Raw genomic sequence first — 17,288 nt, forward strand, 5'->3', positions numbered from 1 at the left:
TGAGCTCCATTTTCCAGGTAAAATGTCCATGGAGGGGCGCCAAAAGTGAGTTATGAAGCAAGTTTTTTCAGCTGTACAGTATACAGTGTGATACAGTGAAGAGGAATGCATATTTTAAAAACTGTACCCCCAACCCAAACCTAAACCTAACCATCAGTTGAGTTCAGTTGTAATTAAAAGGGAAGGGAAATTAGAAGGGAAAATTAAACCTCCAAATCGCACTCATCACTGATTATGTGAATGCAATTACTTACTGGTTTCAACCAGGGCCGTAGCCAGGGTTTGAAAATTAGTGAGGTCCACGGTGAGGTGTCAAGACGCTTACCAAATTACACCTATAAATGCAACATATTCTATACATCACAATTAAATATATAAATTAAAGGACGGAAACCAATAATAATACTGAAATAATTTTTTAATCGCAAATGCAGTTAACAATATTAATAGGCTACTGAATTTTTGTCACATAGAAATGCACTTGATTTTGAGTGGGCAGCAAAATTTACAAATTTTTAACTACAGAAAAACAGCAAAAGTTAATTAACAACTCATTTATCTAGGACTATGTTAACTCCATTACATATTAATATTATAATTTTCCAGACTCTTAAATATTTAAAGGGGCACTCAGTATGTTTTTCCCCTTTAAAAAAGTTTTACTCCTGAAGAAATTAATTATAATTTTGAAACATATATATAAAATCAGGACTACTCACATGAGATGAGGACTCTAGTCATATCAGTAACCTTATAAAAGCTGTTTTATTCTACATGGGGCAGGGGTGCCCTCTTGGAGGCTGCCATTTTAGAATCACATGACCAGCTGAATACTACTGGCTTAATTTCAGTAACCATCTTGTTATTGGACACTTTCACTCTTGGATATAATTCTTGGATTAATCTTGGTTGATTGTGAAGAGTGAATTTCTACAAAGGCATCTGTAACTGAAAACGGCTGATTTTGAATGATGCAGCTTCCACAACATTAAGTGTCACTGTAAGTCTAAGATGACATGAACAAAGAGTTACTGAGTTTGCTACCTTTAATCCAGCTTTTTCAATGAAAGTTAATTAGAACTGAACATATTTACACTTAATTCACGAGTGTCCATGCTTTAAAGCTTTTTTTTTTTATTGTTAAATTCTTCTTTGTAGTTGCATTAATGACAATTTACCATTGTTTGTGCATTGTATCCAGAGTTACTACTACAGAACTGTTACTACAGTAACTGTTAGCTGTATTTCTATAACATTGCTGATTAGGGGAATGAAAAGCCTGTAATTACCGTTGAGAATGGAACAATGTTTTCGTGTTTACCTCATCACTGTAGTTTAATATGACGGGCTGTTTAATCTTGTTTCAGCTAGCTTCAGCACAGAGCCTTTAAGTGTCTTGTATCAGATGTGTTTATAACAGAGAATACTGTGTCAAATTAAAATGGGTCGCACGCGACTCACTGTTAACCTCGGGACAGCACGCAGCAAGTGCAGAGCAGGTTTGTCAGATTAGAGACCGGCCGCCTTTACTTTGCCTGGCAAAAATACACTGCGCAGCTTCAGGTAGCGCCATTTCGTCACAATTTTGAAGTATTATACATGCATGCAGACACTTGCAATGCAACCCAAATCTAAACCTAAGCATGAACCCCTTACCTAAACTTTAAACCTAAACCAAGGTTTTACTTGGAAAGTCACTGTTTTTCTATTATGGAAAAAAGAATACATTGGGACTTGGAACGAGCTGAGAAAAGTGTATTACAGGATATTGACATCCATCAGTCCTTTGTATTGCAGAAAAAAAAATATGAATATTGTTGATTGTTCAACTCTATGGTACAATATATTATGATTTCACCATCTCATGCATGTTATGAGTTGCCATGAGACTTTGTTGCCATTTTTAGTGTGTATACATGGCAAGTCCTTTTGCAAACATGGAAGATATGGACATAAATGTTTAGAATGTTGTATATTTAACCCTTGATTCTATATTGATCTCAATAGATTTTTCTGTTCAGTTTTCATTCAGTTTTAACTCAATTAATTAAACGAAAAACAAAACAAAATAATTTTTGCTTACCAAACAAAAAAATGACAAAATGTAGCTAAATGTCCTAACCCTCCTGGTTTCTGACAGCAGTCATAGCCAGTCTATAAAGTGTTTTATGTGATGAGAAAGGAAAACCTGTGATGAATATTTTATAAGATGCGATCGTTCAGCAAGTTTCTGTGCATGACAGCTGTGAGGACTCCTGTGCAAACAGAATGACAAACAGGAGAATATAATAGTAGTGCTATCGCTGGAGCGGTGGTGGCGTAGTGGGCTAAATCACATAACTGTTAATCAGAAGGTCGCTGGTTTGATCCCCACAGTCACCACCATTGTGTCCTTGAGCAAGACACTTAACTCCAGGTTGCTTCGGGGGGATTGTTTCTGTAATAATTGCACTGTAAGTCGCTTTGGATAAAAGCGTCTGCCAAATGCATAAATGTAAATGTAAATGTAGAACTATACAGTCTTTGTGGATTCAAACAGCAAGAGGAATCTTTAAGCTTAGTGTCAAGCTAAGAAACTTCTTCATCAGAAACCCTCTCCAAGCCTTCTGATAAAAAGAAAGTTGAAGTAGCACATGCACACGATACATTCATACCACAGTAAAATTCAATAATGTCTATTGATTTTTTGGTTGAAAATCTCCCTCCACGGGATGTATTATGATAGAAACCTTAAATTAGAGAGCATGTTGTTATCTGTCAAAGGAGTTTTATGTAATGGCAATATAAGACTTATACGTTGGAAGCTGTAGTATCCCAGAAATCATTATTGAGATCATGTCCATCACTTGTATTGGCTGACACATCAGACTGAGAGGCAATAACCGATGATGTATGGTGGCTCTGTGTGTCTAATCCTGATATTCATGGCTGTTCTCAATCATTAAAATGATAGAAAGTCTGTATTCCAGTTAAAAGAAACATACCCATACCATTTTGTCCTTAAATATAATTCATCATGAGCAGTTTCAGTGGCAGGCCATTTGCCTTTTTATGTTCACATGATGGGATAATGATTTTCGTCTGTCTCCTAACTTCTTCCTAACTAAAATAAATTTGAAGGTACTCATTCAGAAATGTTTGTGATTCAGAATGTTTGAATCTCAGGAGGCAATTTTTTGGAGTGGGATTTTGTGTCATTGATGTGAGCTTTTGATTTGAAGGCCTTGTACTGTAATTTAGTCCTTAAAGACAACACAAACAGAAGTTGCATTATAGTAAACGTCTAGGTTACTGTTGTAAAAAGGTGTCAAATAGACTGAGCTGGGAGACAGGGGCATTGAGAAAGCGTACTTTGTATACATCCCGCATCTCGACCAGGTTCAGTCATAGATGAAGCTCCTGGCCATAGCCTGCCTGATTGTCCGTGCTGTGACCTTCGTGGCCCTGAGGGCGAGATCGGTCGCAGAGTGCAGTTCCTGCAACTCTACCCAAGTGCAGATCTTTGAGTGCCTTGGCCTGGTGAACTTGCAGGAGGGCCATGGCATGCAGGGCAGAGGGGGCCTGTCCAATGGTGCTGTAGGCTTTGGCGGTAAGTGGCGACATCTGCCTAAATGCCTTGGAGGAGAGCACCGGGTGATCCCTCCAGTTGGCGGCATTCTCGGGACACAGGTGGATTGCAACTGCTCTGTCCACCTGGGGGACCTCTGAGTACACGTCGGCCGCTCCGCCATCGAGGACAGTGAGAGCGGATGAGCGAAGAGGTCGGTTGTGGGCAGTTAAAGGTTCCCTCCACGACCTCGCCAGCTCATTATGCAACTCCGGGAAGAAAGGAATGGGGAGGGGGGCATGGCTGTGAGTGGTGCCCAGACCCGAGGAACCAATCGTCTAGCCGTGAAGGCTGTGGGGAGGATGGAGGGTTCCAGTCCAGCCCCACGCTGATGGCGTCCCGGGCAAGCATGTCGGACATCTGGGCGTCAGCCTCAGAATGGGTGTGTCTTCCACGTCAGACGCCGTAACGCTCTCTGAAGCAGTGGCGAACTCATCATCCAGCTCGGGGGCTCGAGACAGATCGAGAACAGACTGGCCATGAGGCGAGCCGCTCTCACCTCGAGCTTGGACGGAAGTCAACGAGCATGCCGGGGTGGCTGGTGGTTCGTGGGGATCTACACGGCGAAACCGAGCACGCTGCAATTCCCAAATCACCTCCATCGCCAGCCGGGTCGTCCTCAATCCAGTGGGAAGGAGTGGCGTGGGGGCAGCTGGGGTGCCGTTCCTCTTTAAGAAGGAAAGCCGTGACTGCAACATTGCCATGGTGAGGTTCTCGCAGTGAGAACATGAACCATCCACAAACGGTGCCTCATTGTGATTGCTGCCCAGACACACGAGGCAGCACCTGTGACCATCAGGAGCTGAGAGAAATAGTCCGCATCCAGGAACAGGGGTGGAAGGGCATCTTTATAAAGACGTGTTCTGAAAAGGACATTCAACGCCAGCCGTTCATTTGCTCTTTTAGAGAAAATAACTCTTTTAGCAGCCCAGGGGTAAGCTGCACTGCCAGATAGAAGGAGAAATCTGCTGATATGCGCCGCAGTATCCAAAAGCATAAGCTCTGCAGATGTGAGTGGAACAATAAGTGATCTCAGCTCGCTTATCACAACCGTATGTCCAGAGGAGGGACATGAAAATTATGTCTGCCAATTTCTCTTTGGCCTTTTCAGTCAAGTTCAGAGGTAACGAGATCTTCAAAGAAGTCCCCTAGTGTCGCTTCACTCGACACAACGTCGAAGTGAGCGACAGACGGGAAACTACCTTAATGTGATGTATTTCTGAGTGAAACTATTTAGAAACTGTTTAGAATATTTAGTGTGAAATAGGGTAGTATGGGACTTTTATTCCATTGGGATTTGATTGGATATTATGAAATATTTGTAATAATACAATTTCAGTAAGATTGTATGTTAATGTAATCTTGTATAGAAGCTGTCTGTATACTGGAGAGCTCTGAGCCCTCCAGTATACAGACAGCTTCTATAGACTCAACTTGCTATGAATTATTGTCAGGAGAATTGTTACGGGAAGCAGGTAAGCAGCTGCTTATATACTCCTCCTACTCACGGGCTGTGATTTGTCAATGCTCCTCCTGAACTTTTGTTAATTAACTCCATAATATTATTGGTTAAAAAAACCTTTTCCTCCCACTTGTGTTTATTTATATTCTTTATATATTCATAATATACAGTACTGTTCAAAAGTATTACATAAGCACTTAAAATGTTTCACAAAAGAATTTGTCTTAAGATGGTTATTTATATCTTCAGCTTTAGTCTGTCAATAGGAAATATCAATGTTAGAGTACCAAACTTTAATTTTACATATAGAAAAGATTAGAACAGAGGAACAGGGAGCCCTGCAACAGATGTTATGAGCCCCCCACTGAACATTGTGTCTGTTTGAGATTACATAAAGAGACAGAAGCAATTGAGACAGCCTAAATAGATAGAAGAACTGTGGCTAAATAAAGAAGCTTGGAACATCTTATCTGCCAACAACCAAGAGAAACTGTGTCCAGGTGTACCTAAGAGAATTGGTGCCATTTTAAAGGCAAAGGTGGTCACACCAAATATTGATTTAGCTTTTTATGTTTACTGGACTTTGAATGACACTAAGTGATAAATTAAAACTATTTATGTCATTATTTTTTGAAGACATTCTCACTATGTAACATTTTTCCCAAATGCCTAGTACTGTGTGTGTGTGTGTGTGTGTGTGTGTGTGTGTGTGTGTGTGATATATATATATATATATATATATATATATATATATATATATATATATATATTCCATTCCTGGAGAATGACCTCCTTGAGTATTCTGATGTTTAATGAGTAGTGATGCTTGACTTGCACCCCACAGGTGCTCAAATAGGGTTGAGATTGGGTGACATACTATCTTGTTTATCCATAGGAATGCAGCAGTAGCTTTGGAATAATGTATAGGGTCATTGTCATGGCAAAAAAGTGCCCGACAGAGAAGGTTGGGGAGAGATGGTGGCATCTCCTCTTTTAAGATTTTGCTGAACATCTATGAATTCATGATGCCATTAATTAAATACAATTCCCCCACATCTTCAGTACTCATAAATCCCCAAATAAGAACTTTACCACCACCGTACATCACTGTGGGTACCATGAACCCACTGTACTCCTCCCCATGTGACGCCATGCATTTTGGATTCCATCAAGTACAAAATTAAAAAAATAAAAATTTGGGCTCATGACACCAGCTTATAGATTCTCAAGGTCAGCTCCTTTATCAGTATGGGCCTTCGCAAAGGCTAAATAAGCATTTTCTATGCTTTGGGTTCAGCAGTGCCTCATGCATGGATGACAACCATGTATTCCACTTCTTTGTAGAGTGTGTCTTACTGTGTGAGATGAAACAGTCACTCCAGTTTAGCTTCCCACAGCTTTTGCCAGCTCTGGGGCACGTACTTGGCGATTGCTAGCATGAGGTGAAAGCTTACAACGGCAGTCTGAAGATTTCAGGAAGCTTGTCACAAGTCCATCCTTTTCAAATATCTGTGTCACTTTTGCTACAGTTTTGACTAAATAGCAGTGACTTCCTAATACTCTTGTTCTATTGTCCCCTTTTGTGCAATTAAATCATTTTCTTTCTTCATTTACTTGACAATTCTCTCCCATCATGTGGTCCATTTGTTGTCAGCATTGAGTCTGAGAGTGATTCAATGGGTTAAGTAACACTTTTACACTTTAACCAATGAGTGTGATAGATTATGTCTTATTTGTAAAGCGAAAGAGCTGTATTTGTTAGGTTTCAGAGGTGGTGTACTCATTTATGCTATGTACTGTATGTATACTGTATACTTATATACAATTTTTGTCCAATGAAATACTCTCTGGAATCAGAAGGCCCCTCCCCCAATACACAAAATATGTTAGCCTCTTTTTAAGATTTACGCATTTCAATGTCATAAAAATATATATATATAAATAAAAAACAATATTTTAGTTTTTTTCAAGATTACTCAATTCAATTTGATGGAAATGTTTTATGAAATTAAATTGCATAAAAGACTCTCTATTGAGAGTATCACCTGTCTCCTAATAGCAAGTAGCAAATCATGGTAGCAAATCAAGTCCTTCAATATGTGCCACCCCAACTTCTGTTTCAATAGGAACTACAGTACGTCAATACAGGAAAGAAATGTGGTCATGAGGAATTATATATAAGGACAAAATGTTATGTTTCTTTTTAACTTGAATACAGACTTTCTATCATTTTAATGATTGAGAACAGCCATGAATATCAGGATTAGACACACAGAGCCACCATACATCATCGGTTATTGCCTCTCAGTCTGATGTGTCAGCCAATACAAGCAATTGACATGATCTCAGAAATGATTTCTGGGATACTACAGCTTCCAACGTATAAGTCTTATATTGCCATTACATAAAACTCCTTTGACAGATAACAACATGCTCTCTAATTTAAGGTTTCTATCATAATACATCCCGTGGAGGGAAACTTTCAAAACAAACAAAATAATTTTGTTATATTTTTTGACTTTTGGCATATTTTTAAAGACAGTGAATTGAGTACATTTTGATATCATGTTGTCTTAATAAAGGAATCACAGAAGTCTGATGTTGATGAAAATCATGTTCATATGCAAAAAATACTGTTGGCTGCAGCTGGATTGTTTCATGGATCAGTTGTGTCTGGGCATCTTTGTGTCTCTCGTTTTCACTTTACACAAGCCTTCATTCATCTATCAACACATTAGGACTCTGATCAGCAATGAGTAAGCAGTCAGGGTACAACTTCACCAAGTCAAAGGTGGTCGAGGACATACAAAGCAAAATGTTCATAACTTTTCCTAGAACCCCTGACAAACATGTAGCACAATCTCATTTCCAGGCTAATAGCCACCCTCTTGTGTTTTATTTGCCATGCTTTATTTTCATGTTTATCTGTTTTCAGCTGGGGCATAAGGAGACTAAGCTTGTTTTCCACATCTTCTTGTATGAACATTATAATAGACAAGCCGAAAAGGGTAGTAATGTACTACATTTACTTGAGTAACTTTTAGAAAAAACATTTATTTTAAGAATTTTACTTCTTTACAATGGGTGGTGTTCCTGTTGTTACATTACTGGGTTTAATTTTAATTAATGTGTAATTTATTGAGAGATTATTGAATGGGACTTTTATGCACACGCTGAGTCGCTGTCACAGACTAGCACTCAATCACTGCAGCAGCATAAAAACTCTTCAAAGTGAAACACTTTCTTCGCTCCGCACAGTGATAAAAAAGAATAGTTTCGTCATGCAATGCCTTCATTTAACCATGTTTGATCACTTATATATTTAAATGCATAAAGGCATTTGCATGATTTTTAGCGCACTTAAACTACTTTTTGTAAACAAAGAAATTACGTCACTGTGACATCATCATGAACATCTGCGGCCCAAAAACAATGGGACAAAAGAGAAGCACGTAAGTTTGCTGCCATTTAAAACTTGTGTGTCATATTCCAAAACTTCTTAAGTGATACAATGACTTTGTATACTATATGAACAGACTACAATTTCCATTATTAATTACTCTCAAATTAAATCATTAATAAAGTCCATAAACAGGGCTGAAATCCAGTGTGACAGCTACGTTGATAACATGCTTGGGCTCGCATGGTGTAAGCTGATTGGTCCTTTGACATGTAATCGGGTAGCCAATGAACTAGCATCTCTCTTTTTATCTAACATTTAAATTGTTCTGTTTTTCAGATAAGCCTATTTCTCTGCAGCACACTGCAAGAGTTTTTATCTGATAATGATATTTGATCAAGTGGTTGCTGGGGCTTTCCTTCAAACAGCTTGCATGGTAAGGTCTGCTTTCGGCCATGACACAAAGAAGTGCATCTTTAACCAGGTAAGCCATAGTCAAATCTGGCCTGGCACACATCACTATTTTAGGTCATTAGATTATATAAATCCACATACTATAGCTAGACTAAGTCACTAGTTAAATAAGCTCTGGCCTTTTCTGGTTTAGGTACTGTGGCATAGCTGAGGGCAGTTCTGGGTCGTGATTATACACACCCGGTCCCTTATCAGGCTAATCAAGCCTCCGAGAGGGATAAAGGCTGACTGCGGAGGCTTGATTAGCCTGATAAGGGACCAGGTGTGTATGATCACGACCCGGCCCCGCCCTCCGCCCTGCCACAGATACATATAATGATTGAGGTCACTAGCCGTTTAAGCCACTCTGCCAAGTAGGTCCAAGCACACATAGAAATGTACTTCCTTAGCATTATGCCATTATGTCATTTGGGCAGTGGCCAAGGCACCAACACATGGCTCCGTCTTGGCGATAGATCTACTTGGTTCAGATGTTGTGTTTTGTGTTATGCATTTTGCAGCATGTTTGCATTTTGTCCAATTTTTGGTGCAGCAGAATGTCCACATGCTTAACTCCATATGTCTATGTAATTTCTAGAGTCCATCAAGACCAGAATCCTATCAAGATATCATACCCACATTAACATGCTAAATCTTTCCCAGAGTTGTCGTGGCTGTCGGATGGTGTAAGCAGATGGGTCCTTTGATGTGTAATCAGGTAGCCCATCAAACTGTCTCTCTCACTTTGTCTAACTGCTCAGTTTTGCTGATAAGCCTATTTGACTGCAGTGCACTGTGAGAGTTTTTCTCTGAACCCAACTCCACCCCAGCTTCATCTGTCTAGATCTGCTGCATGGGGATACCATTTGTCTAATTGTACAGCAGTACATCATACATGCTTTATGTCTGTGTATTTTATAGCAGTAGCATGTCTCAGTACTTGCCCTGAAGCAGCAGCTGCAGAACAGTGAAGCAGGTCTAGACCACCAAAATCAATATTCGACCAATATGTCATACCCACATAGACTTTTTAATATTAGTCATGGCAGAATTTCTGTTCAGACTAACATCACCCTGTTGGCTTTTTTAAATGGCCTAAAATTTGTGGCAGGTAGATCTTGCCAATAGTCTTTCCTCCACAGAATAGCCATGTACCATCCATCCATCCATCCATCCATCGTCAACCGCTTATCCTGTGTACAGGGTCGCGGGGGGCTGGAGCCTATCCCAGCTAACATTGGGCGAAAGGCGGGGGACACCCTGGACAGGTCGCCAGTCCATCGCAGAGCCATGTACCATTGTAACTAATATATTTTGGCAGAAATTTGTACGTTTTCAATACCAGGGTAGATCGTAATAATTTAAGTCTACTCATTGGCAGTACTGTCAAGAATATCCATGTACTCATGTTTGAAAACAGACATGCAAAATATAAAGCTCAGGCAAGGTGCAAGCTCCACATTATAAATGTAAGTGCTTCTGCAGACCATTTCATAACACAGAGAAGATGCATACTTCTCTACATACACATCAGCTCTCTTTTTTATAATCTAATGCCTTTATTTTTACCTATGCTCTGTACTTTACAATTGCTATTTAAGGTAACTGCTTTATCTTAGAGTGCAGGCTTTCAGCTGTAATTACATTGTCCATTTCAGAACATTTCATGGAAACCAGTCAGCATTCCATTCAATATTGTGGCATACAATTCCGATAACAGATAAAGAACACAAAATGACTTATGATATCTAAATACTATATATCTAAGTCCTTGTGAGTGCAAAGGTGGCAGAGAATGAATCTCAGTTGCCTCCACATCTGAGACCGTCAATCCGAGCATTTTAAAACGTGGCTTGTTTAGCGCATTACTACGGATACATAGCGCATGTGGAGGCTTCACGCTATTCTCTGCGACATCAACGCACAACCAGGCCCACCGTCAGGGAGGGTTAAAGGGTACAGATGACCCAAGGCCCAGGGGGGGCCATGCAAATGTCTATAGTTGACCCTTAATGGGATCAATACAACAATGTACTTACTGACTTATATCACCGAAAATAGAATGCATATGTATTTACATGATAAATACATTAATATTTATCATTAAAACACATTTCAACTTGTCATCTGATTCTGATACACCCCCTGTTATTGTGAAACTGGTGTGGTCGAAACATTTGGCCAATCAGATGTGTGGAACACACACAATGTGCATTGTGCAAAGCGGGGACTGACTAGAGAGTCAAAATGCCTCACCAAAGTCTAAAATCAGGGGCATAAAAAAGAAAAGCGTTCAAACAGAGAGCAAAAGTGAATTAGCTCATTTTTAGGCCTGAAGTCAGCAAGAAAATAATCACTCTTTCTATGATATCACCCTCTATCAGAAACTGAGGGAGAGACGAGCATCCCTAAACAGTGAGTGAGTGAGTAACACAAGGATGGGTGGTGGTGGTGGTTGACAGTGCTGGAGTGGGTGTGGCTTAGGGCAGTTCCGTGGTAAGTAGGGGTTTCTGTTTTTTTGTTGTTGTTTTTTTTAATAAATAAAAACAAATCATTAAGAGTAAGAAAACGCTCTTTATTAGAATAATAGTTTTTCATATTCAGGTTGGCAATGAGCATGTACAAGCAGCCTACAAGCACTCCACACAGTCAAAGTCTGTTTTATTCCTTGATTGATTCTCCCTGATTGTTTCTCATTCCCTAATTGTTTCCCCAGGTGTTCCTTGTTTTCCCTGTTTTTCTGTGATGAGCAAAGTGCAGCTTTAATGCAAACAAAAGATGACCAAAGTAACACAGAATATAACAAAAAGCAGGAAACCAGTTACAGTACATGACAAACACAGGGCAGCCATCAGAATTTATGGACAGGGGGAAAACATTTTCCAAATTGTCCCTTATTTAATCTGGTCAGCTGGTGTCATGGCAAAATCTTTCCATATTGCTAATTCAACATTGATATAATTTGGAAAATGTGCCTATGGTGGGTAAAGGACCAGTTGAAAAGTCCACAAATGGAGCTAAAACTGTGGATTTATTTCTGTATGAAAGTTAGATCAAACAATGTATGAATACAATCACTGGTTCATAAAGACAATCACAGGTAAAGGAAGAAAAACAAATATGTATAAACCAACCAAACTGTATACATAAATAAGATAAAGGAGACAAATAATCAAAAAGATAAAATGAATATAATTTTAACATGTCCAATATATATATATATAAGACAAGGGTCAGGAAAATTCTAATTTCAGCATATAAGAAAGGGTGTACAATTTGTATTAATAACGCATATAAACCCTTAACCCATAATTTGTATTAATAACGCATATAAACCCTTAACCCATAATTTGTATTAATAGCATATAAACCTTAACCTATAATAGCATATAAACCCTTAACCCATGGGTTAAGGGTTTATATGCGTTATTAATACAAATTGTACACCCTTTCTTATTAGGGGCAGTGATTCCCCCCTCCCCACACCCTCATTTAATTGTCCCTTATTTTAAAACTTCAAAAGTGGTAACCCTGCCTCTTCGAAATACCAAAGCGCTCTCTGCGCCAAACTCAGTGGTGAGTTTAACATCGCTCAATGGCGCATGCAACAGCATTCAGCCGTCATCAGTTGTCCGGACCAGAGCACACATTTAAGCTTTTCTGGCCACAGTTCAGTTTCACTGATTGGCTAAACAAGGATTGCACCATTTAGATCTTTAGATGTTTAGATGAGCATTTGATCGCGTTTTATTCAATCAAATGTGTTTCTGTATATTGCTTAGTTGTGTGGAGTGCTGTCATAACTGTGATTGTTAAAAACAATCACCGCAGTTCGTACAGAAATGGTGTCAGCTCATATGCACATCTCAGGCAACAAAAGAGAACTCGGTAATGGAAACCAAACGTTCAAAGAAAATGTACAGAAAAGTTTGTTAAGCAGGCGTGTCTCATCTTTTCAGGGTCTGTAGTGATCAAATTAAAAACTGATAACGTGAAACTGAACAGGCAAATATCCTAATTATATTTGGTTCTATTATAGGCCTACAGCTGAGTCAGCCCTCTTAATCATAATCAGCATCATTAAGATCCATCCACCCCCATTAAGTATATATTTTGTAAAAGAGATAAATGTTTTGCCACCTGTTTGTGACCAGCCGGACAAGTAAAGTGTTACTAAAAGCTGCTTATTTAATTATTTATTTCATGTTTGTAAATAGTTATTTCTTTATACTTATTTTTTCCATCATTTTTTAATATCTGTTTTGGTACTCTTTTTGCACAAACTCCACGTGGAAATGTTGTATCAATTATAGGCTAATAATAATAACAATAACAACAACAACAACAACAACAACAACAATTCAATACTTGCAAAGATGCTTTTTAGGGGGGGCCCAACAATTGCGCCTGCCTATGTCACAATAAGAAGTAAATCTGGTCCTGCATCAACTTTCATAGTATGGATGAGAGCAGCTAGGACATTTCACTAAACTTCTCCTTTGGTGTTTCAAAGGATTCAGAAAGTCACAAGGGTTTGGAATAACATGAGGATCACTTTATGGTAAAGTCCATACAATACAATGTAACATCTCCTCCCTCACAGCAAAGATCTTGAAAACAAGAAGACATATTTATCTGAAAGAATTACAGATCACAAGAAAAATGGACTGTGTTTATATGAAGATCTCCAGGATTCTTGTGAAGTCCAAACATGTTCATGGTAACACTCGTGAACCAGTAGCTTCACTGCTGTGCAATAAAAAATATTTAATGTTTGGTGATAAAAATGTCTACATGCTCTGTGTCTCAGAGTCCTTTTATCCACTATTAACCTCGGAGCATGTGTTTTGGTTTACAGTGGTTTATACTCCTTTCACATTATGCCAAATGGCCTTAAATGGATACAAATGAGCATGTTTTTGTCATATGAATAATGCATGGGTTTCTCATTGATGATTTGTTCATAAAAACAGGTGAGAACTGAATCTTAAGGTAAATAAAGTGGAAATTGGAGCGAAGAGCAGTGGGAGGGGAAATCATAGAATAAGGTGGGAAAACAGATCTTATAATAGGTATGGACTGATGGATGAAGAGAGAGAATAGGAAAGAGAAACAAAGTGACAGAGGCTCATTAATACAGGTCATTTTGCTGTGTCGTTCCTGTCAAGCCTCCTTCCATTATTCCACAAAGCTGTCAGATTATTAGTCTAAATCTCAGGAGGGGTTACCTGAGGTTCCATTCACACTCATTAGAAGTGGAGTAAAAGGCTACTGCTCTGACAGGGCATGTCACATCCTGTAGGATGTAGTATGTGTCCATGAGAGGTAAGGAACATTTAATTGAAAGCGAGGTAGATGTATGAAATAGGATGGCACATAGTGAAGGGGAACTTCACTGAGTCACTGTTCATTTCTTTCTGCCCTGTCTGAGTCATGCATGACCTGATGTACTGTAGATGACGTCCTTCAAAGTTCATTCATTAAGGTACACGCATACATCAGCTGAGAATATCTCATTCAAGCTCTCATGCCTTTCTTTACTTTCTATCAATCCTTTATTTCAATTTAAAGTTATTCAACTGTTCCTTCAACAATTCATGAAATATTCAGTTTTCTACTTTTGGATTTTTTCATTGCTCCTTGGAATTAAATTGCAAGATGCATAACAGCACTGTCAAATGTGCACATGCAGTTTGGCATGATAAATCAGTAGTTTGATATTTAACTATTATTCACACATTTTCTATATCATTTTTTTTTATTATTGTTTACAAATTATTTTGTGCTTCATAACTGTTTTTCTGAAGCACATTTAGTATTTAATAGGATATTCCTAGACAAATGTACCCTATACAGTGATACAGTGATCATCTTTCATGGACAATAACAGTGGAAAAGTTCAAAGCTTTATTTTTTTATTTTCTTGTAGCTTAGAATTAAAAGCTGTCTATACAGAAATAGACCTTCAAAAGCAAACCGGTCACTAGAGTGAGAAGTGTGACAACAAGCCAAATTATTTAGTGATAGAACAATCTCAAAGCAAATCTAGCCTGTATCAACCCTGAACTGCGTTTCAATCCTCATGTCAATAATGATGTATAAAGAATCTGACTAACATCAATATGGAGGAAAATTCAAAAAGAGAAGAGATTATTGTGAGATCATTTATATTGACTTTCTTTGACATTTTTGAGTGAATTATTTGCTTCTTGTTCTTTCTCTCAAAGACTGTGGCTTGTTTATATGTGAAGCATATTCATCCCTTTAAATAGCAGTGAGAACTACAGGCCCTTGTGCACCAAAATTTAAATCTGAGTCTGAGAATGACAAAAGAAATGCAAGACATGAAAATGTTTAAGTCATTTTAATATGTATTAAAGTACATTCAATAATCAAGGAAAAACATCAATACTAGTTCAATAGAAACTTTGGTCCTTTTTATATTTACATCTTTACCAAATATTCAATAATATTAATAAAGTACAAATGATTCCACAGATGATTACAAGATTTGTACAATAGATGGTCTTCGTTAGATGACATCTTCCTAAAATCTAAATGATCTTTTCAAGCTTTCTTTGTCTTGTTATTTCAAGGTGATACTGACAACACTTTGTTCCTATTAGGAAACAGGTACTGTATAATTTTTGGTACTGTAAATAATGTATATTGTATGTTCTACATTCTCTAAACTAGTTAATTTGTAGAAATGGTATAAAGACTTGTAGTTCAATATGTGATATGTGTATTTATATTGTTTATACATATTTCTGATATTTCATTTCTGAATATATATATATATATATATATATATATATATATATATATATATATATATATATATATATATATATGGCACATTCCAATGTCAAATCATTAAACTACATTGATATGCAATGCATTTTTCTAAAGGTGATAATGTTAAAAAAAAATAGGGTTCCTACATAGCTAGCTGTCTAGTCAAAAAACAGAGAGAGAGAGAGAGAGAAAGAGAGAGGAAAATTACTGATCAGACTTTAAGCTCCAGAATGTACAATATAACACCATAAATATCTTTGTAAATGATGACTGAATGTTTGAGCTTTTCCAGGTGAATGGCTTCAATGTTTGTATAGCAACAGATCAATGCCTGACTCTTTAGAATCTCTCAATGCAACCGTGATTACGGAAAACCTAATAGTTTCAACAGACAACTCCCCAAATCATCTAATGTCAAATTCAGTCAAGTCCTACAACAAGATAATATGTACATGGAAATGTAATCAAGTTTTAAAGGTGCAGTGTGTAATTTCTTCATGATCACACGACATGATAGGTTGTTACTGAATATTCTGGTACCCTGACTTTGTGACCCCATTGTGCAGACATTACTGACAAGTGCCATCCCCCATCAGAAATATTTGCATCAATTCAAATGTGTTTACCTTTTCATGTGGTGCTACTGATAATGGGTTGTGCGAGGAGTCTCAGAGACATGAATTCGGTCCCTTGGAAACCAGAAAATAATTGTGTTCACATAATAAATGGTGAATGTGATTTGAAGGTTGCATTTGCCCTCTAAGATTAAATTTGTACTCCACTGTTGGTTAGGTTTAGGGCTGAGGTTTGGGTTAGGATATATGGTTAATCAAATATGCATCCCTATTGAATGGATTATCATTTACATCATCAAATTGGCCCCACTCTGTGGACATTTCACACGGAAACTGGAGCTTACGCCGTTTCACACATACTCTGTGTGCAGTCCGTATGCGGTACAGGAGCAGCACGCGCTATAGTGCTTTCACATATGCTGCGTTTGCAGTGCGCTATTGATCCGCAGTTTCTGTGTGCCACAAAATCAAAAATGTGTAAGGAATTTTGATTTTAAACCCAAACGTTAAATTTGAGCTTGTTTAAGGCATTGAAACAGTATGAAAATTCATATTAATCATTGTGATTCTTTGTTTTACATGTAGTTCGAGTTGAAGAAAAGCTATCGCGCTATATCTGTTGCTAAGAAGGAGAAGAATGAGACGCATTTGCGTTCACTCTGTCTTTTTTTAGGATTAAAAATCATATAGGATGGCATTTTGCAACTTTTGGGACTATAATCATTCTTTTTTGTTTTTCTTGACCCTGTAATTTAGTAACTGTAGAACACATTAACTGAAATTATGCGTATATGATGAAATGATTACAGTTTCTTGTCAATCTATGTCTATTTTAATGTTAACAATGCGCTGCCACTTTAATTCAGTGTGGTGCAGCACAGCAAAAATAGACTCGGTGCGTAAACGATCACTGCACTGCTGTATACGCACCGCAACTGGAACGGATCGACGGACTGAATCCGCGTGCAGTGTAAAAGCTCTAACCTGTTAACA

Source organism: Xyrauchen texanus, chromosome 37 (genome assembly GCF_025860055.1).
Source record: "Xyrauchen texanus isolate HMW12.3.18 chromosome 37, RBS_HiC_50CHRs, whole genome shotgun sequence".
NCBI lineage: Eukaryota > Metazoa > Chordata > Actinopteri > Cypriniformes > Catostomidae > Xyrauchen > Xyrauchen texanus.